Below are 21,717 nucleotides of genomic sequence, written 5' to 3'. Positions count from 1 at the left end.
GACTAAAATGTTAACACTGCACAGTATTTAAGAAGCAAAACACAAAGGGTGATTTTCAATCTTTCACACTAAAACTTAATTTTGGGTGATATCTTGCATTTAGGGCATGTACATGCACCCTAAAGATTGTGACTTACTAATCATTTCTCTATACCAGCTTGAACTAACATGTGGGCATGTGGGCATGTAGAATCAGTAGCTCACGCTTTGTTGAAATTTGGTTCCTGGCGCACTCCAAGAACTGCTGTAGACACACTGTTTATGCACTGCTCCATTTATTTTAAGTAACTGGATAAGCACCGAAGAAAATTCACCTAGTTTGTACTTAATCCAACTTTGTGCCTTGAAGATCTGAATTCTGCAAAGTCGCTTTTGATTCAAACTTTTGTAGCAAAGTCCCTTTTACTATCTCAACAGCTTTCCCAGAATAAATCTTTCCCCTTACAAGCTAGGCTTGGAGAACATGTGCCAGGCTTTTGTGACATATGGGCCTGTCTACAGTAATTAATTCCTAGTTTGTCTGACCTAATTGCTCCATGTTGGCAACTCTTGCTATCTTATTAAAGGCAACATTGTTAAATATAAACAGAATATTGCCAAAATAATGATTATTTTTTCAAAGCTGCACACGTTTCGTAATTCCTCTACTGTATCAATTATTAAATTCTCTTTGTTCACTAAATATTTCCTAGCCTCTGATCTCAAATGCATTGCATGTTCCAATTTGTCTTTTTAATTATATTGATGATTAGTTCTGTTCTAAATCTGTGGAACCAGAAATTAGATTCAATTTTCTTTTCCCATGCTTCTATATATCTATATATCTATTTATATCTACCTATATATTTATATATCTGTATCTATATATCTATCTATATCTCCTATTTTATTCTCACCAGTCAGGAAAGTAGAAAACCCAAGTGCTTTCTATTTTTATGTAAAGTAGATTAGTGTTCCTCTCTGTTTGGTTGATGAGGAAGGGCATTTTGTCCACCTTGAACTCCCTCATTTCAAATTGGTATATGCATCTCAGATCCATCTGGACCTTTTTCTCTATTCACTTGTATCTCCATTTAATCCAAACTCCAGAGCAGTGGCTTATAGTAAAATTTGGTTTGAGGCAGAGTAAACAATTCAGGCATTTACAAAGCTTGATAGTTGCTGATTTGTCACAATTTACAACAGAGAAAAATCCCTGAGGGAATGAATTTTATCTATCACTCTGTAGATTTGTGAGACATTTTTACAGCAATTCCCTAGGTCTCATGTAGTATGTTATAGTATGCCCTTATTCTACATGCCTAATTCTAATGCTGTCCCTTATGCATTAAAATATACCTTATATATAAACAGTAAAATAGTTATAAACTCACACTGTTCTCACTTCTGAATTCTAATATATTACGCTTTTGAAAAATCATATGGAATATGTATAGCCTTCACAAAAATTTTCATCTAAAGCAATCAGTTACACTAGACAGGACCTCTCAATTTACGAAAAAAATCAGTCAGGGTATACAAAGGTATAGGTGCAGCAGTGGGAAGATAAAATAGAGCAGTATCTCCTTCTACCTCCCCCCTCCCTAGCATCATAAAACTGGAAGAGAAAAATATTTTTGAAACATTTTCACTTGAATTTGAATATTCTATAAATCTTGATGCCATGTGAATTTCTCACCCATTAAAAGCAATGGGTTCTGATCCTTCAGAGAAGAGACAGATACGTGCTAGAACAAGGAGTTATATCTCAGCTCTCGCTGTCAGATTTGATTTTGTAGCAAGTCAGCAGGCTTGAAAAATAGGCCTTGTTAAGGGATGGAAGATGGAGATTCTAAATTCCTTTAGCCTGGACGATTTAGATCATATCAATAATTTTGTTTTCTTAAGTATAGGAAAATGGAAATAAAAATAAACAAATGGGACCTATCTTACCCTGTCATCCCAAACCTGTGGAGACCGGTAGAGGGGCCTTTAGAAATGTCCAGTGAGCTCTGGCAAAACCCAGCCTTTCAGGCCTACATCTTTGGGTGTGTGTGTTCGGGCGGGGGAGGGAAATGGACGGTGTGCTCCTAGTAGAAACCTTGCAATAAGGCCACCGGGTGACTGTGCACAGTGGGGGCTGAGAGAAGCGATGCAAGCAGTGAGACAGTTACTGGGAGAGGAGGTATTTTTTAAAAGCTAAATGTCGGGCTTCCCTCGTGGCCCAGTGGTTGTGAGTCCACCTGCCGATGCAGGGGACACAGGTTCGTGCCCCGGTCCGGCAAGATCCCACATGCCGCAGAGCAGCTAGTCCCGTGAGCAATGGGCGCTGAGCCTGCACGTCCGGAGCCTGTGCTCCGCAACGGGAGAGGCCACAACAGTGAGAGGCCCGCGTATCACAAAAAAAAAAAAAAAGCTAAATGTCAAGGTCATGAGGCTTACCTTAAATTCTAGGACTTCAGAATATCATCTCGGGCCGCCCAGCACAAGCCTCAGAGGACCATGCACAGTGAAGTAAGTGCAGCTCAAATTAAGAAGAAGAAAGGCCCAGATTCAGCTCTTCTGTCCATTCACTCCCCTTGTGATGAGGACAGGTTTCAAAACATCCCACTTAGCCTTTGGGCACACCAGAAGCCAGTTGAACTTGCTAAGCTAAATTGGATACACTTGATGGTGAAGGGCACGGTGGGCCTGAGTCCCGGCTGGTGGCTGCGTGGAGGTGGGTGACGGAAGCGGCGTCACCAAACGTTGTCTGCCCTTGCTCTGGCCTGCCGTCACTGCCCCAGAGTCGGAGCTCCACAGTGACCGTGGGAGACAGCTCTCACTTGGACTGGGAGTCCAGGGGGCACTGGCCTCGCTGGGCTCAGGCTGAGCGATCCCATCATCCTCTGTGGGATGGCAGCTGACAAGGGCGACAGAGCTGGGGCTGAAGTGTCCCCAGAGAACTCGGATACTCAAGTGACAGGCATGACTGGCTGGTGAGGTTCAGCAGGCGAGGTTTGGGGGGAGTACGGTGGCTGCAAGCTTTGGGCGGCCTCAGGGGAGCTGTCGTCAGGCTCTGCCTTTGACTGGTGCCCATTCTTGAGGACGCACGAGTCTGAGGAGTCTGAGGTCCTTCTTATCGCCTCACTGTCTTCTGCCATGAGCACACTCAGGCCGCAGCCCATGAGCAAGAAGATGGCGTGGCTGGCGAAGTATGCAATTCCCAAGCAGGGCGCGCCGTCCGGGACCCCGGGGCCTGGGCGTTTGCCTGGCTGTGGTGGGCGTGCCTGACGCAGGGTGGGCCAGGCCACCAAGCCCAGCGCCTCCACACTGGGGGTCAAACGCCGGAGCTGCTCCTGCAGCCTCCAGCTGTCACGCAGCAGCTCGGCCACAGCGCTTGCGCGTTGACTTCTGACCCTGCGCAGCGCGGCTGCACGGGCACGTCCTCGTGCTACCTGCGCCCGGCGTCCCGAGCTTGCCTCTTCAGCTTCCGGACGTTCCATGACCAGCAGGGAACGCTGGTGGGAGAGCGGCCTACCATGGAGAGAATCTACAGAGACCTATGTATGTAAGTATATTTATATTTACATTTATTATAGATATTATATATAACTTTTTTTTTTTTTTTTTTCTTTTGCGGTACGTGGGCCTCTCACTGCTGTGGCCTCTCCCCTTGCGGAGCACAGGCTCCGGACGCGCAGGCTCAGCAGCCATGGCTCACGGGCCCAGCCACTCCGCGGCATGTGGGATCTTCCCGGACCGGGGCACAAACCCGTGTCCCCTGCATCGGCAGGCGGACTCTCAACCACTGCGCCACCAGGGAAGCCCTATAACATATTTTATATATAGCCCTTTGTTGAGCCGCGGCGGGAGTGTGGCCCAACAAAGGGCCGTATATATAATATATATATTTTATATATATATTTATATTATATATCAATTATATTCAATATAATATTATATATTAATATAATATGTTTTATATCATATGAAATATTATGTATAATATAAATCTATATATAAATATATTTCTTTATAAAATCTAGTGTCATCTCCTGCTCCTTGATGCCCCTGTGGAACTTTCTGAAGCATTGATAGCCTGCTGGTAGGGCTACAACCTGTTACAACCATTTTGCAAAACAGTTTGTAGTAGTTACTAAATTTGACGATTTGTGTGTCCGTATCCCAGTAATTTAATATCTGGTGATTTAGCCTACAGACCCGCGTGCCTGGGTGTATGAAATTATAATTCAAAGAGTTTCTAGCAGTGACGTTTATAATAGCACAAAATTGGAAAAGACATTGCCCACCCAACGTTAAAATTAAGTTTGATATGTTCAAACAATGGAAAATACTACAATTTACTTAAAAGTTATATTTGATATGTTCACACAGTGAGATACAATCCAGTAAAAAAAAAAGAAAAAATAATAGAGGTATGTGTGACAACGTGGATAGACTTTGCAATAGTATTATGGGCAAGAAGCAAAACCCAAGTGTTTACTTATGATTTGTGTAAATTTTAAAGGCAGGAAAAGCTAAGCTATAAATTATATTGTTTAGGAGTGTATATTTTGGTGTTATATCTGTACGGGAAAACAATAAATGAACTGCCACAGTGGTCCTGGTAGTGGTCACCTCTGGGAGCTGGAGGAGGAGGAGGTTTGTAGGGGTGCATAGAGGCTTCCAGGATGTTAGAAATGTTCTAATTTTGACCTGGGTGGTAGTTACATTGCTGTTTGCTTTATAATCATTCTTCACACAATTTGTTTATGTTTTATGCATGTTTCTATAAATTTTTATTTAAAATTAAAACAATTTTAAAGCTGGGGAGTTTTTCAGATACCACATAATTATCAAAGTATTCTTGTAGCAGAGGACTCACAGCGGGCTGACTGCTGGGGCTGGTACCCATGGTCCTCACAGCCTGACCTGAGGACATTTCCCCAGACCAGGGAGGACTAAATGAGGCCAGATCAACCAGGAAGGACTGTCAGGCCCTGTCAAGACCAGGGAAAGAAAGACCATGAGTTGTACCAGTCATAGTCCTCCAGATGCCAGCCAAATCTACACTTGACAGGAGTTCAGCACCCATACCAGACACCCCTTGGCAAAATACAAAGATTATTTAGAGGACAGCATATTTATGCATGGTTACCAGCTCCCTTTGTTACCATATTACCCTGCAAAACACTTGGACACTACCTTGGGGAAGAGCAGGGTAGAACTCTGAGCATTTTTATCTAAAGAGGCTAAGCATTTACCTAAAAGGACTGTTTAAATGATTACAGCCACAGTGCTTACCCAGCTAGACTAAAATTTATGTTTTTTTTTTTTCTACTACGCTGAAAAGTGTGAACTGTAAAGAAATTCTTATCAGTGACACACAAAATAAACTACATTTTCTTTGGACATCTAAATGTAGTAAATCTTTGAGTAAATCTTTGACCTAGCAATAAATGTATGTGCATTTCTAAAGGAGAGTGGGGAGGAAAGAGACAGTCTGCATTGTTGTAAGTATTTCATTGGAACAACATTGGGATCCAATTTACTCAATAATTAATTGCTGTTGCAGGTGATTCTCTCACCAACTTTGATTATCAAGGTTGTACAGCTCTTAAATTTGGTGTGGAAAAGTTTCCTATGTGTGCTTTGTTTCTTGAGCTATGGCCTCCACGCAGAACTATACTTGATTATAGTTAAACCTTGTATAAAGAACATCAAAATATGAATATGGGGCTTCCCTGGTGGCGCAGTGGTTGAGAGTCCGCCTGCCAATGCAGGGGACACGGGTTTGTGCCCCGGTCTGGGAAGATCCCACATGCCGCGGAGTGGCTGGGCCCGTGAGCCATGGCCGCTGAGCCTGCGCGTCCGGAGCCTGTGCTCCACAGCGGGAGAGGCCACAACAGTGAGAGGCCCGCGTACCGCAAAAAAAAAAAAAAAAAATATGAATGTGGACATTAACAGTTAACTGAAGTATTGATATTCCTTAATAACATGGTTAAAATTGTGAAATTAAATAATGAAGCACCTAAAGATGCTTATGAGTCTTTGAGAAAAAGTAAGACCGCTTTAATGATTTTGAAATCCCTTATATGACATTCTTTTTGTTATTCTGTTTGACTCAAATAATAATATCCTAATACTATAAAAAGTTATAAATAAAATGATGAATTACAATAGAAGCTTTCTATAACACATATGCTGATATACAGTGTAGCTGTAGCACAATGAGATTAGCTGTGTGCATGGCTCATTCCAGAGCTCTGAAACAAGAATCCCATTTAATACAGTGGGGTTTTTTAAACATTTTTATTGGAGTATAATTGCTTTACAATGGTGTGTTAGTTTCTGCTGTATAACGTAGTGAATGAGCTATACATATACATATATCCCCATTTCTCCTCCCTCTTGTGTCTCCGTCACACCCTCCCTATCCCACTCCTCTAGTTGGATGCAAAGCGCTGAGAGCTGATCTCCCTGTGCTATGCGGCTGCTTCCCACTAGCTATCTATTTTATATTTGGTAGTGTGTATATGTCCATGCCACTCTCTCACTTCGTCCCAGTTTACCTTGCCCGCTCTTTGTGTCCTCAAGTCCATTCTCTACGTCTGCGTCTTTATTCCTGTCCTGCCCTAGATTCTTCAGAACCATATATTTGTTTTTTTAGATTCCATATATATGTGTTAGCATACTGTATTTGTTTTTCTCTTTCTGACTTAACTGCACTGTGTATGACAGCCTCTGGGTCGATCCACCACCCTACAAATAACTCAATTTCGTTTCGTTTTATGGCTGAGTAATATTCCATTGTATATATGTGCCACATCTTCTTTATCCATTCATCTGTCGATGGACTCTTAAGTTGCTTCCATGTCCTGGTTATTGTAAATAGAGCTGCAATGAGCATTGTGGTACATGACTCTTTTTGAATTCTGGTTTTCTCAGGGTATATGCCCAGTAGTGGGATTGCTGGGTTGTATGGTAGTTCTATTTTTAGATTTTTAAGGAACCTCTGTACTGTTCTCCATAGTGGCTGTATCAATTTACATTCCCACCAACAGTGCAAGAGGGTTCCCTTTTCTCCACACCCTCTCCAGCATTTATTGTTTGTAGATTTTTTGATGATGGCCATTCTGACTGGTGTGAGATGATACCTCATTGTGGTTTTGATTTGTGTTTCTCATCCTTTCCAACACTTATCTTTTTGATAATAGCAATCCTGAAAGGTGTGAGGTGGTATCTCATTGTGGTTTTGATTTGCATTTCCCTGATGATTAATGATGTTGAGCATCTTTTCATGTGCCTGTTAGTCATCTGTATGTCTTCTTTGGAAAAATGCTTATTCAGGTCCTCTGCCCATTTTTAAATTGGGTTGTTTGTTTTTTGCTGTTGAATTGTATAAATTCTTTGTATATTTTAGATATTAATCCCTTATCAGATATATTGTTTACAAATATCTTTTGTCATTCAGTAGAATGCCTTTTTCTTTACTATGAAAAAGCTTTTTAGTTTTATGTAGCCCTGTTTAATTTTTTATTTTGTTTTCCTTCCTTGAGGAGACATAGGCAAAATGATATTGCTAAGACTGAAGTTAAAGAGCATACTGCCTACGTTTTCCTGTAGGAGTTTCATGGTTTCAGGTCTTACCTTTAAGTCTTTAATACATTTTGAGTATATTTTTGTATATAATGTGAGAAAGTAGTTCAGTTTGATTCTTTTGCATGTTTTTATCCAGTTTTTCTAACACCATTTGAAGAGACTTTCTTTTCCCCCTTTGTATATTCTTGCCTCCTTTGTCACAGATCAACTGACTCTAAATGTGTGGGTTTCTTTCTGGGCTCACCATTCTGTTCCATTGATCTGTGTGTCTGTTTTTTGCCAGTATCATAATGTTTTGATTACTAATAGCTTTGTTGTACAGTTTGAAATAAGGCAATATGCTACCTGCAGCTTTTTCTTTTTTCTCAAGATTGTTTTGGCTACTTGGGATAGTTTGTTTCCATACAAATTTTAGAATTCTTCTAGTTCAGTGAAAAATGCCATTTATAGTTTGATAGGGATTGCATTGAATCTGTAGATTGCCTTGGGGAGTATGGTCATTTCAACAACGTTAGTTTTTTCACTCCATGAACACAGTATATTTTTCCATTTGTATTTTCTTCAGTTCCTTTCATCAGTGTTTTATAGTTTTCAGAGTATAGGTCTTTTACCTCCTTAGATTTATTCCTAGGTATTTTAGTCTTTTTGATGTAATTGTAAATGGGCTTGTTTTCTTAAATTCTCTTTCTGATAGTTCTTTGTTGGTATATAGAAACACAACAAATTTCTATGTATTAATTTTGTATCCTGAAACTTTACTGAATTCCTTTATCTAATTCTAATCAGTTCTAATCGTTTTTGGTGGTGTCTGTTGAATCTGATGTCTGATTCCTCTCACAGGCAATTTCTGTGGCCTACTTTTTTCCTGTGTCTGAATCATGTGTGGCATGTCTCATATATTTTTTTGTTAAATACTAGCCATTTTACATTATATATTGTAGCAACTCTGAGTGATGATTTTCCTCCCTACTCTCTGGGGATGTTTTGGTGGTGGTTTGTATCCTTATTTGTTTTGTGACTTGACTAGGCTACTTGGTAAAGTCTATTTCCCTTGCACCATCAAGCCTTTGGCATCAGTCCTCTGAGGACATAGCTTTGGGCCTGTGGCCCATGCCTAGGATATGGTTTTACCAGGGCTCTCTTTGATTGTCTTTCTCTGATCTCTCTGATAAGCCATCTACTTCCTTTGGTATTACACTCTGCTCGTTAGGCTTTATTAATTACTGGCTGATTTCTCTATTATTTTCAGCATCACCCTAGAGCATAAATTGCTCAGCAGTCTGGTCCAATTAATTTGGACAGTGTTAACTTTTAAGACAACCTTTAAGATTTTTTGCTGTCCCTGGGAGGGCTCTTTTCAACTGTTTCTATCCATGATTCTTTCTGGAAAGTTAGGTGGCCAATGGTTTAGCATGTTACTCTTAATTAAGGAAAGTTATTATTTTTGAGAGCACCCTTCAGCTTGATCTCTAGTTCAAATGAGGAACCTAAGTCACTCCTTTAGATAGTTTCAGAGCTCTCTTCCTTATGGACTGCCTCTTCCCCTGGGAAATCTCTGAGCCACTACTCTGGGTTCTGCGTGAGGCAGTAGCCTCTGGTTTTCTTGGCTTGCCTCTTCCAGAATGGAACTATGCTCTAAGAAGGAGCTGGGCTTAGCGCCATAGGGGCTTCAGTATTCTCAGCTTGCTGAGGGTAGAGCCTCTGTCCTATGAATAGGAACTGAGTGGAAAAGGAGCCCCTCAATTATTAGCTGGCCCTCACCAGGAATTAGCCATTTCAACTTGCAGTTGAAGTGGATGAGAAATACTGATGGCTTATACCTTCTGGTGAAATATGGTAAAACTTGATTGGGTAAAACTTGAAATATGGTAAAACTTGATTGGGATCTGAGGGAAGGCTTATACCTTCTGGTGAAGTATGGTAAAACTTGATTGGGAGCTGAGGGAAAAGGGAACCCCATCCTTTAGCCACACCTACCTGTAGTGGAGCTTTCATCAAACTGAGTTTGGTGGGTGGAGAGAAGCTGTGAATCATGACTCAAATGCCACAGTCTCTCATTGTTCTTACTGAGAAAAGTAAAAACTCACTTTATTCTTTTTTTTAAAAATATTTTTACTTATATATTTATTTATTTATTTATTTTGGCTGTGCCAGGTCTTAGTCGCGGCACGTGGGATCTTTGTTGCGGCATGCGAGGATATAATTCCTCGACCGGGGATCAAACCCAGGCCCCCTGCATTGGGACCAGTGCAGAGTCTTACCCACCAGTCCAGTTTTATATGGTTTTATAGTTTTCATTAGCTTTGCTTATTTCACTGAGGAGTGGGTCTGCAGGGCTCTTCACCTTGTTATCTTGAAAATGGAGCCCCTATAATCTCATTCTTTAAAATTTTATTTTCTTTTTTTTATTCCAAGGAAATATGAGGTGAATGTGAGGTATACAAATATGTTCAGTTTGTCATCTTGATCTAATCCCTTTCATCTCTTTTTAAGCATTCCTCTCTTCTTTCCAGGTCTCCTTTCTTGCCCAGGTATGAGAAATTGACTTGTACAGTCCTATTACTAGCACTTGAGAGAACCTGGTCCAGAAGCTCTCTTAGTAAACGTGATTTCAAATTCAGCCTTCTCTACTAACTAGTTGTTTGACTTTAACATCATATGGGCTCTTTGAATTTCTGTTCCTTCGCCTGTAATAAAAAAGGAAAGAACGCCTACCATGTGTTGTTGTCATTAGAGATAATGTAAAATGTTTATCTAAATATCACTTTTAAAGAATCAAGATTATCTCATCTTAATTATGGGAAATATAAGAAAGAATGTGGCAAAATTTTTTTAGCTTCATTATCTAATAAGTTTCAAACTACTTTTGAATTTTAAAAAAAGTCATCTTGGGCTTCCCTGGTGGTGCAGTGGTTGAGAGTCTGCCTGCCGATGCAGGGGACACGGGTTTGTGCCCCGGTCTGGGAAAGATCCCACATGCTGCGGAGCGGCTGGGCCCGTGAGACATGGCCGTTGAGCCTGCGCGTCCAGAGCCTGCACTCTGCAATGGGAGAGGCCACAACAGTGAGAGGCCCACGTACCGCAAAAAAAAAAAAGTCATCTACACCCAGAGCAATTACTGCTTCATTAAAAATGTTTCAAAAGAATGCAATCAAACCTATTTTTTAATTTTTGATTAATCTCTACAGTGCCTTGAATTCTCATGTAAGAAGCATTTAAGAGCTCATTACTGGGAAAAATAATTTTGTTTTTCATATGAACACTCTCAGATATTTTGGTGCTGTTTTGTATATAGGTTTAGACAAAACAGAATGACTTTAAAATTCTAGTACCGGAGGGTTTCATTTCAGAAACCATTACTGTTTAATCCCACAGTGACTGATTCCTGTTTCTGGAGTGCTTGATTTAATTTAAAGGTCTATAACTTCAGCGATTTCCATACTGTTAAGAAATGCCATATTATTGTATTTAAATTTTACTGATTATTACCCCATCTGTTTGAAATTGGTAAAAATTTATACATGGATTGAGTGAAAATTTACCTTTCCTATTTTTTTTTTGAAGTGAGTTTTCTAAGTGTTTGTCAAAGCAAAACCTAGTTGAGAACCCTACAAAAGTAGGTAGTCAATTGCTATATTTAATAAATTGCTGTATTTAATAAACATGCTCCTAGATGAGGGAAGCATTTGCTAAGCAGGGATTTGCTGTACATTTAGACAAGTGACAAATAAATAACACATTTCTAAAAATTTAGAGTATGGGAAAGGCCTTCAGGACCTTGCCTAGCAATACCTTCTTACATCAATTGGTGTCTGAGGGCTTGAAGTTGCCCCATTATTTAGACATTTATGTGGTTTTTAAATGGTGCATCAGTAAATCTTTGCAGACTTTTTGAGGCCTCTTAGTGATGGAAATTGGTGGTTTTGAAGTAGGAGGTGTTGTCTGTAAAAAATTCCAGGAATTCATCCTGCTTCAATTGTTGAGCTTTTATTGATTTTTACATATGGATTTCTATATAATGCTTCATTCATTCAAACAAAGGGTCCTGTGGTGGTTAATTATATGTCCATTTGATTAGACCTCAGTAACCAGATATTTGGTTAAACACCAGTCTGGATACTGCTGTGAAGTATTTTTAAGATGAGATTAACAGTAGAATCAGTAGCTTCCTCTCAATAATGTGGGTGAGCCTTATCCAATCAATCGAAGGCCTTAAAAGAAAACAGACCGAGTAGAGCTCCTTGTGCTACACAGTAAGTCCTTACATGGGAAAAGAATCTTAAAGAGTAGATATATGTATGTATATGTATAACTGATTCACTTTGCTCTATAGCAGGAAGTAACACAACATTGTAAATCAACTAAATTAAATTTAAAAATTTAATTCAGACTGAGGACTCTGAGGAAGAGTTTTGCCTCCTGACTAGCGGATTTTAGATTTGCTGGCCTTCACAATCACATGAACCAATTCCTTAAAATAAATTCCTCTCTGTCTCTCTCTCTCTTTCCCCCTCCCTCCACAGACACACACACACACACACACACACACACACACACACCCCTACCCCTTACTGGTTTTGTTTCTCTGGAAAACCCTTACTGATACAAATACAAGTCTATGTTAAAAATCGTGACTTGGTTCAATCCCCTCTTTTTCCAAGGAAGTCTTATTAAAACTCTGATTGCTAAGTTTCACTTCCTCCCTGTTAGAATTTCTGGTTCACTATATTCATGGTAGGACCCCCAAATTTGCCTTTAATTTCTAATAAGTTTCCAGGTGATGCCGACCCTGCTAGTTTAGAGACCACACTTGAGAACAGCTCCTCTAGATCACAGTGTAAGATGTTGGAAAGTGATGAAGGAGCTGCAATATACTAGAAATTTTTAAAAAATCATTAAATAAATTATTTGATATGGTCCCTTTCTTGGCCTCTTGACTGGGATCTACTGAAATTTTACTCCATATTCCTGGGCCTCAGATTTCTTATTAGTAAAATAAGGACTTTGGAGCAAATGATATTTGATGTTCCTCCTAGTTATAATTTATGGGATTTTATAAATACTGCTACTCCTTGTGAGAATTAAAGAAAAACACTTAAGAAAATAAATTCTGGAATTGTCTGCCTGTAACAGTGAGGAATGATTTGGCAGCAGGTAACTGTGAACTTTGCAAGTAACTGTGATTTGAGTAAATTGTTTTCTCACATGAAAAATGTCTGAAAGTAGATGACTCATTATTGTTTCCATGATTGCAGGTTGGGTTCTCTGGAACAGAGTCTGAGATGCAGTTTGGGTTATAAAATGCTTAGTAGGGATCAACACCTATGAGGAGAAGTGGGAGCAAGCAGGATTGGACAGATAAAAACTGAAATGCATACCCGATAAAACCTCAGCCATTCTGGCAGGGAGCTCTAGAGTGAACATTGCCTAGCAGAGGGTCTTGTGTTGGCCTGAAACAGTCGAGTCTGTCTCAGGGTATAAGCTCTATGTCACTCTGTCACTGGAAGAGTGTGACCTCGGCCTAGTAGCTCTCAGCAGCTGAGTTAGACCCTGAAGAGCTGATGTTTGGATGCTGTCTGCTGATCGCACTCTCCACACCTAGCAGCCATTTCTTCCTTAAAGGGAGTTGTGTGTGATACATCTTTTGTCTACCACACATATCAAGATAAGTCCTCTCTGGCTCTCCTTACCTTTCTCTCATGTTCAGAAAATGGCTCCTGCAGTTGCAGATATTACACGCCACTCAAAGCATCAAGGGAGGGAAGAAGCGGTGATGTCCATCTCTTTTATCAGGAAATAAAAAGCTTCCTAGAAACCATTGAGCAGATTTTACTTATGCTTCACTTACCAAAAAGTTATCACATGACTAGATCTGTAGAGGTTGGAAAGGTGACTAGTTAGTGCCTTTATTGTCTACAGTGGAGAAATAAAAGGGAAAGATGGTTGGGATGGATGTGGAATTCCTTGAAGGTCTTTGTCACTCATTTTACTAATCACCTAAAATATCTCCCAGTTACTCTTCTTGGTACTATGTGTTAAATCCCACAAAGATGTGCAGAATCAGTACAGTTATTCCCTATTCCCAGGTAAAAGCCCGAAAACTAAATTCTTGCTTTTTCTTATGCTTTTTGTTTACATTTTCCTCAGTCATTGTCATGGAATCCAGAATTAACAGTCTTAGACTTTAAAGAATTTACTGGAGCAGCAGAAAAGAATGTTTTCTGGCAATGTATGTAGAGTGCAGTTTTACTAAGAACATGTACATGCTCCAATTGGGGAAAAATAGCATTTACTAAACTTAGTATTTTTATTTTTCCTTTACAGTCCAAATAAGTTTTCTTTTCTCTCCTGAGAAAATGTGGGCAGGCAATTCACAAATGTGTCATGAACTGAAGGATACAGGGGCTGTAATTTGCATCAAAGCCAAATCAACAGGACTCCTGTCATCTCCTTTTCAAAGCAATATTATCCCAAGGGATGTGCTATTTCACTGTAAACCAAGGAATTCATGCTCAAACATGCAGTTGCCAGCTCACAATTTAACATAAAAAGTCTTAAGGAGAAAGCAAGAAAGTAGGTGGGAAAGAAGCCCTACCAATCTCAGGAATCTCTCCTGTTCTTAAGTATCAGGCATTGTGCTAAGAAATAAATGAAGATGAGTAATGACTTAGTGAATTACAATAATGCATATTGTCTACAGGTGGATAAATCATAACTAAAAGTAAGGACCATGCTTTCACAGTTGCTGAACTGGATAGGAAGAAGGAAGAACCTAATTATCTTATTTCTATAGCTTGTCTGATTGAAATTTAGCTATATTCAAACTCACTTTCCTGTAAATTTATTTCTGGGGTCAATGATTTTGACCTAGGATTTGAATTTTTTTTTTTTCAAAAACATTTAAAAATTATATAGAACAGCAGAATAATGTCAGAGTTGTAATGTAATATCAAAGTTATTATAATAAGAACTATGTTTTAACAGCACTGTATAACTTCTCAAAATAATTTAGATAACTGCTTTTCATGGGTGCTTTTAGAAATTGTTAGAAAAATAAATACTTTGATGTATTGGAGAAGAATATACTGTTTTCATAGTGAAATTGTAAAATCTCTCTGCAACTTTAACAACCAGAATAGCCCAGTCAATGAGCACCTTTGAATGAACTGCCTTTCAGGAGATAAGCAGTGGTTTTTTAAAAAACTTGTTTTTTTAAATAAAAACAGTAAAGGGCTCTAAAAATAATGAAACAATCAACTGCAAAAGCTAATTCAATTGAGTCCCAACTAGGTATGACACATTTTACACACATTATCTCATGTATAAAAGAAATATCTAAAGGAATCATAAAAAGTAAGTTGTTTGTGAATAACTTTCCATACAATATTATTTATCCTTTTAAGCCATTCCTTAACTATTTTATTTTTTATTTTTCAATAAAAATTCCACAGAAGCAATTTAATCACTTATAGAAAGATTTCAAACATATAGTCTCTTGAATGAACTGCATTTCAGGAGACAAAATAAGCGGTGGTTTAAAAAACTTGTTATTTTAAATAAAAACAGTAGAGGGCTCTAAAAATGATGAAACAATCAGCTGCAAAAGCTAATTCAGTTGAGTCCCAACTAGGTATGACACATTTTACACACATTATCTCATGTATAAAAGAAATATGGAAGCTATGAATAAAGGAATCATAAAAAGCAAATTATTTATGAATAACTTTCCACACAATATTATTTATCTTTTTAAGCCATTCCTTAACTATTTTATTTTTTTATTACTTTTCAATAAAAATTCCAAAGAGGCAATTTAATCACTTACAGAAAGATTTCAAACATACGTTATTTCTTTAGGGAATAGTATTCTCTATCTTGTTTCAATATTGATTTATGCATTTTTTTTTTTCTGCCATGGAACATCAGTGGATATATTTTTCAAGGGGCTATATTTCTAAATTATATTAAAATAGAATTTGTCTACTTCCTTTTTTTTTTGGTTTGTCTACTTTCTTAATTAAAGTTCCAGGAGATATTTTTCACAGGGATATACATATAATTTTTAAAATCCTTCTTAATGCTACTAAAAATTATTGCATTATTTTCCTAATGAACTACTATCACCAAGGCTCCGTGTTAATAGAACTGTATTAATTCTGACTCAGAATTTTGTACACATATTTCACTCGGGTAATTTTGTAAATACAGGATAAATTTACTCAATATGGAAAATATATATTGAATGTTATTTTTAAGCTGCAGTTATAAATTTGGTAATTAATAAGATGGAATCAATTGATTATATTTAATGTTTAGCAACATCCCTCTCCCCTACTATAGATGATTAGGGAACAACGAGATGGCTGAACATCTGAATTGCTTATTTTATCTTTCTTCAGAGTTCCCAAAGGTATATATTAAAACACAGAAATGACAATTTTAGAACCATAAACACATACAGAACCCAAGATAAGTCCTTGTGGAAGGAATTAATGGCAGTGTAACCAGAGTTGTAATGTTAAGTATTTCTGCAGTATGAGAGGCAGCATAATGTTATGATGAGGAACACAGACTCAGAGCAAGACTGCCTGAGACAAAGTTGGGCTCCACTCACCATCTGCATGCCTGTAGGCAAGTTGGTGCCTCTCTATCAATGTGGAACATTACCATAATATACTTACTATTAATATACTACTGACTTAAAGCATTAACGTAACTTCCCAAGGGACCTATTTTATTAATAAGAGCCCAGTTTTAACCCAAGGAAAATTGAGTTCAAATAATAAAGGATGGTTAACTATTTCAAAGTGTGCAAATAATTTTTAATTTTATGATATTAATATGAGTCTGGAGTAATTCACGTATTTAATTTCTTATTTCTGTTCTTCTAAATTCATCTTTTCTGTCTCCTCTCTTTTAGCTATAATTTGACACAGAGACAGGACAAAAAGAAAATGCATACTCCTAGGACATTTCCTAGAAACAGTATAAGTCCTGTGAACATCATACAATAACTTTTTAAATTGGAAGATTAAGAAAAATATCTCAACTACAAAAACTAAAGGCTAGTCCTATTCTGTTTTTATTTCCTAGGGTAAAAATCAGAAATATTAGGATTATATACAAAATATATATAAAATGAAAAACCAAATGCATCCTTTCTCTCATTTTCTTCTACCCTTTTTTTTATTTCTCTTACACATAATACCTCTATTAAACTAAAAAGATGTTTTGTCAGTTTTTATTTTTCATCAAGCACTCTCAGTTAGCATGTGACACAACAAAAAGCATTGTCAGATGATATTAAAGATAGGCAACATTCTAAATGGACACAAATTGAACGATTTAATTATCTGCCACCAGTATTATCAGTGTACCTCTGTTGCGCTTCTCCATTTTATAGGAAACAGCTGCCTAGCCAGTTATTCCTACGTATTTGTGGAAACTCAAGACCTAGTTTCATTAACAGCATAGTTACTGGACAACAGAAATAGATCCTTTTTCTAGTTTATGAGGTAAACCCTAAAAAAACGTATTCAATTAATCATGGAGGGATTTAAGTAAAATCAGTGTATTTTAGAAAATGATTTAATATTAAAGGGTATAGAGCAGGGACTCAGGTTAGTTTTAACTAAGTGTACTTATCTATTTGCCTTCTCTTATAGAAATGAGAGAAACAAAGATAAATAGATGTATTAGCTGTAAAAATCTGTGGCTCAAGGAAGTAAGTTGATTGTGCTAGGGAAATGAAACAGTTTTTACATTGAGTAAGAATTGCACTTATATGTGTGGGTGTATACATACACACATGTATAAAATCACAGCACTATATAATTACAACTTCACTGTGGGAGTTAGCTGTAAGAACTATGGGGTCTTTGAAACCCTGAGATCGGCATTGAGATAAATAATATTCTGAAGAAGAAACAATTAGAAAATACTGTTTGATCTTACACTGTAGAAGAACTACGGTGTTGGGTGGGAGAAACTATACCTGATTTTAAAGTTTTTACATCGATTGACATGTATATCCTCAAGGCTCCCACATACAGTTACTTTATAAATCTCTTTTGGTCTTAATATTTCTGTTCTGAGAGATAAGTGAGCATGAGGGAGGAAGAGAGAAACTTCAAATACCTTACCTCTACTGTCACGTTTAGTAACCTTTCTATTTTGTTACTCAAATCCTTTTGCATTTAGCAAGAGGTCACTTACAGAGGTAGAAAAACACTTATTTTCTCTGAGACTCAATTAATTATTTTGCTCAGTGATGAGGTTTGATTAGATCTTCTCTTAGTCCCTTTTATCTCTAAACTTTATGATTAAAACGCAGAATAGAAAATTACCACAGATTCAGAATGTCTTAGAGACACACTTGCAGATATCAATACTAAAACTTAACCTGGAGAGAATAAAAAGGGAGAGAAAGACTGAAATCTGTGTGCATGGAAGTCTTGGGGGTGTGAATGAAAAAGTCATTGCTGTTGAATTCTCCTTTTCTTATATTCAAACTAGCAAGACAAATATATTTCAAGGGATTTCAAGACTGACTGGAACTTAAATAATATCCATATGGACTCATTCATGTTATGAGTGAGAAAACTATACCTGAGGGAGGATAAATGGATTAAAACATAGTCTTATCACTAACCTTTTCATTAATTCATTTTTCATTCATTTAAATAAACGTTTACTAAACACTTTTGCATGGAACACTATGTTAAGCACTAGAGAACAATACAAATACATCATTGTCCCTGCCCTCAAGAATATTTTATGTTCTTGGAAGAAAAAAAGCAAATTTCCCACAGCAAATGACTCATAATTAAAGAGAAAGTTGTTCATAATTAAAACTGTTCTTTGATTTAAAAAAATCCATTAACATGAGAGATCATTGTAAGCACACCAATTTTAGAAAGCATAAAAGTAGTTTAAAATGTTCCAACAAAGAACAGTCTAGCCCCACATGGCTTCCATAGTGAATTCTCCCTAACATTTAAGGAAATAAATACCAATTTTATACAAACTCTTTCAGAAAATAGAGGAGGAGGAAATTAATTTCCAACTCATTTCATGAGGTCACTATTAGTCTAATGCCAAAACTAGACAAATACATTTGAAGAAATAAATGCTATAGACCAATATCTTTTTATGAATTTGCACACAAAAATCCTCAACAAAATATGAGCAAAATCAAATCCAGTAACATTATAAAAGCCAGTACATCATAACCAAGTTGGACTTACCTCAATAATGTAAGATTGGTTTAACATTCAAAATTCAATCAGTATAATTTGCCATATTCACAATATAAAGAAAAAAGAATATGATCATTTCAATAGATGCAGAAGTATATTTGACGAAATTCAGCACCAAGTCATTTTTAAAACTTTTAGCCACATACAAAAAGAGAAATTCCACAAACTTCTAAGGGCCATTTATAGGAAACCTACAGCTAACCTCATATTTAAGTGTGAATATTTGATATTTTCTCCCTAAGATTAGGAATAAAGCAAGGATGTCTGCCCTCCCTGTTACCATTCAGCCTTAATATTGCAGGCCCTAGCTATTGCTGTAATGAAATTAATAGCATAAAAGGCATAATGATTGACAAGAACTATGTAAAAAATATTTATATTTCCATAAGACGTGATTGTTTACATAGGAAATCCTCAAGGACTCTACAAAACAACTACTGAAAATAATAGGTTAGTTTTGCAAAGTGGCAGGGTACAAGGTTAATATATAAAACTTTTGTATTTTTGTATTTTTATATAACAAAGGAAAACAATTGGAAAATTAAAGAATATTCCATTTATAATAGTGCCAAAATGTAAAAGAACTAGTAATTTGACAAAAGATAAGCAAGGCTATATACACTGAAAGCTACAGCATATTGTTGATAAAAAGTAAAGAAGACCTAAATAGAGATATTTACTATGTTCATGGATTGGAAGAGTTAACATTGTTAACATGTTAATTTTCTTTAAATTGACCTATAGAATTAATCCAATCTCGATCAAAATCTTAGAGCCTTTTTTGGTAGAAATTAATAAGTTGATTTGAAGATTTATGTGAAAATGCAAACAATTCAGAAGAACCAAAGTAATTTTTAAAAAGAACAAAGAAGACATACATTACATGAGTTTAAGACTTGCTATGAAGTTACAGTAATCAAGACAGCATGGCCCTGGTGAAAGAATAGATCTATCACATGGTTAATAGAACAGAATAGTGAATCCAGAAAAAAACCTGTACGTACATGCTCAATTGATATTTGCCGAAGGTCCCAAAGCAATTCAGTGGGTGAAAGAAAATCTGTCACAGTGTTGGAACAGCTGGATATCCCTGCAGAAAAAGTAAACATCAAACCTTAACATACACAATACACAAAAGTTAACTTGAAATGCCTCATAATTGTAGTGGTAAAAATATAAAGCAGCAGGAAAAATATTTGAAAATTTGGGTTAACCATTGTTTTCTTAGAACATAAAAGGCATAAACCACAAAGGAAAAAAATGAAAAATTTGACTTCATGAAAATTGACATATAGCTCTTCGAAAGACACGTTAAGAAAACAAAAAGGCAAGCCATATGAATGTGAGGATAGATATACACAGCAGCAAGTAATTGGAAAGTGATTCACCGTAGTGCCAAAAACAATATAATTTGAATAAATATATGGTATGAGGAATAATTTATAATTCAGTAATAAGAACAATTAAGCCAATGATAATAGACATAAAGATTTGAACAGAGTTCACAAAGGAAAATATTTGGCCAATAGGCTCATGAGAAGATACTTAGCATAAGGTCGTAAAGGTCATTTATGTAAATCATAAAGAGTTATCGGCGGCGGAGGAGGCGGCGGGCGCCGCGGGAAATGGGCAAGTGGCTGCAGCGCTGGCAGGCGGGTCGGGGCACGCAATGCAGCCGCCGCCGCCGCCTCCTCGCCGGCCGGGCTGAGCTGCCGCTGGAACCGCGAACCGAGCGGCTGCCGGGCGCGCCAGCAGCGCGGGAGAATGGGTTGCGGCGGGAACCGGGCGGATGCCATTGAGCCCCGCTACTAGGAGAGCTGGGCTCGCGGGACGGAGTCCACATGGCTCACCTACGCAGATTCGGACGTGCCGCCCGGGGCAGCGGCCCTGAGGCGGGCGGCCTGCACGCAGGTGTGCTGGAAGATCGCGTGCCCGGATCGACAGCCCCAAGTGGAATATCCAACCCAGAGAAGATAAGCTGTGGGACCTAGTGCCCAAATCCCCAGGGCCTCAGCTTAGACCCCCTGACTCAGAAACAGAATGGCCTCCAGACCACAGAGGCTAAAAGAGCGGACGTCTGCAAAAGAAGTCACCGTTAATGTCGCAGACAGCATCCAACAGGTGGTCAGAAGTCGAAGAATCACAACTGTGGCAACTAGCAGAGTGTTCAACCAGTTGAAGGGCAGAGGGACTTCTTTGGTGCCCTTCACATCCTGGACCCCATTGCGGAACTTTGACGACGTGGGTGGCCCTTACTGTGTGGGAACACTGCCAGGTGCCTTGGGAGACTGTCTTAGCCTGTTGGGACATTCTCAGCCTCCTATTTATCACTTAAATGTATTGGCACAATACTCCCACAAGGTAATAGACTGCAAATGTATGTTCAGTTTGCTTCTTGCAACTCCTGCAGTGTGGTCTGATGGAAAAGTGGCGAGCAAAAGCCACGGGCCAGTTTAGGAAACGGAAGAGTAGAAGGGGTAGGTTCCTGGCTGAAAGAGTCACAGTCGGTTCTGAGCTCTCCTGGCCATGCTCCTGCGCACTGTTTCAGGCAGGCTTATTCCTTCATTCTTCCTTTTTGATGTACCACCATCACAAAGCTTACTGTGTTCACTTAAAAGTTGGCTTTCACCCAACTCTAAACCCACCTGTATGAGGAATCAAGAAACAGGAAAACTGTGTTATTCTTGTTTCCTTAGCTCAGGATGAGACAGATTCAGATCCAATTTTACAGAAACTAACCCCACCAACACCCATGGTGTGTCCCAGGGAGGCCTCTGTGATACACAGTCACACCCATTTCTCTCTCATCTGCCTTCAGCATCCCCCCAGGCTGAGGTCCACATCAGCCTCTGAACCATAATATCACGGTATTGGTCACCTCGGAGCCATCAGGGCT

The 21,717-nt window shown here is 38.3% G+C and overlaps 1 pseudogene; it reads left to right on the top strand.

Moving 5' to 3' along the window:
• Positions 1-20,585: 20,585 nt before the first annotated feature.
• LOC136123779 (brain and acute leukemia cytoplasmic protein pseudogene) lies at positions 20,586-21,278 on the top strand (annotated as a pseudogene).
• Positions 21,279-21,717: the final 439 nt, after the last annotated feature.

Source organism: Phocoena phocoena, chromosome 5 (genome assembly GCF_963924675.1).
Source record: "Phocoena phocoena chromosome 5, mPhoPho1.1, whole genome shotgun sequence".
Classification (NCBI taxonomy): domain Eukaryota; kingdom Metazoa; phylum Chordata; class Mammalia; order Artiodactyla; family Phocoenidae; genus Phocoena; species Phocoena phocoena.
This window is presented reverse-complemented; position numbering and strand designations above follow the sequence as displayed.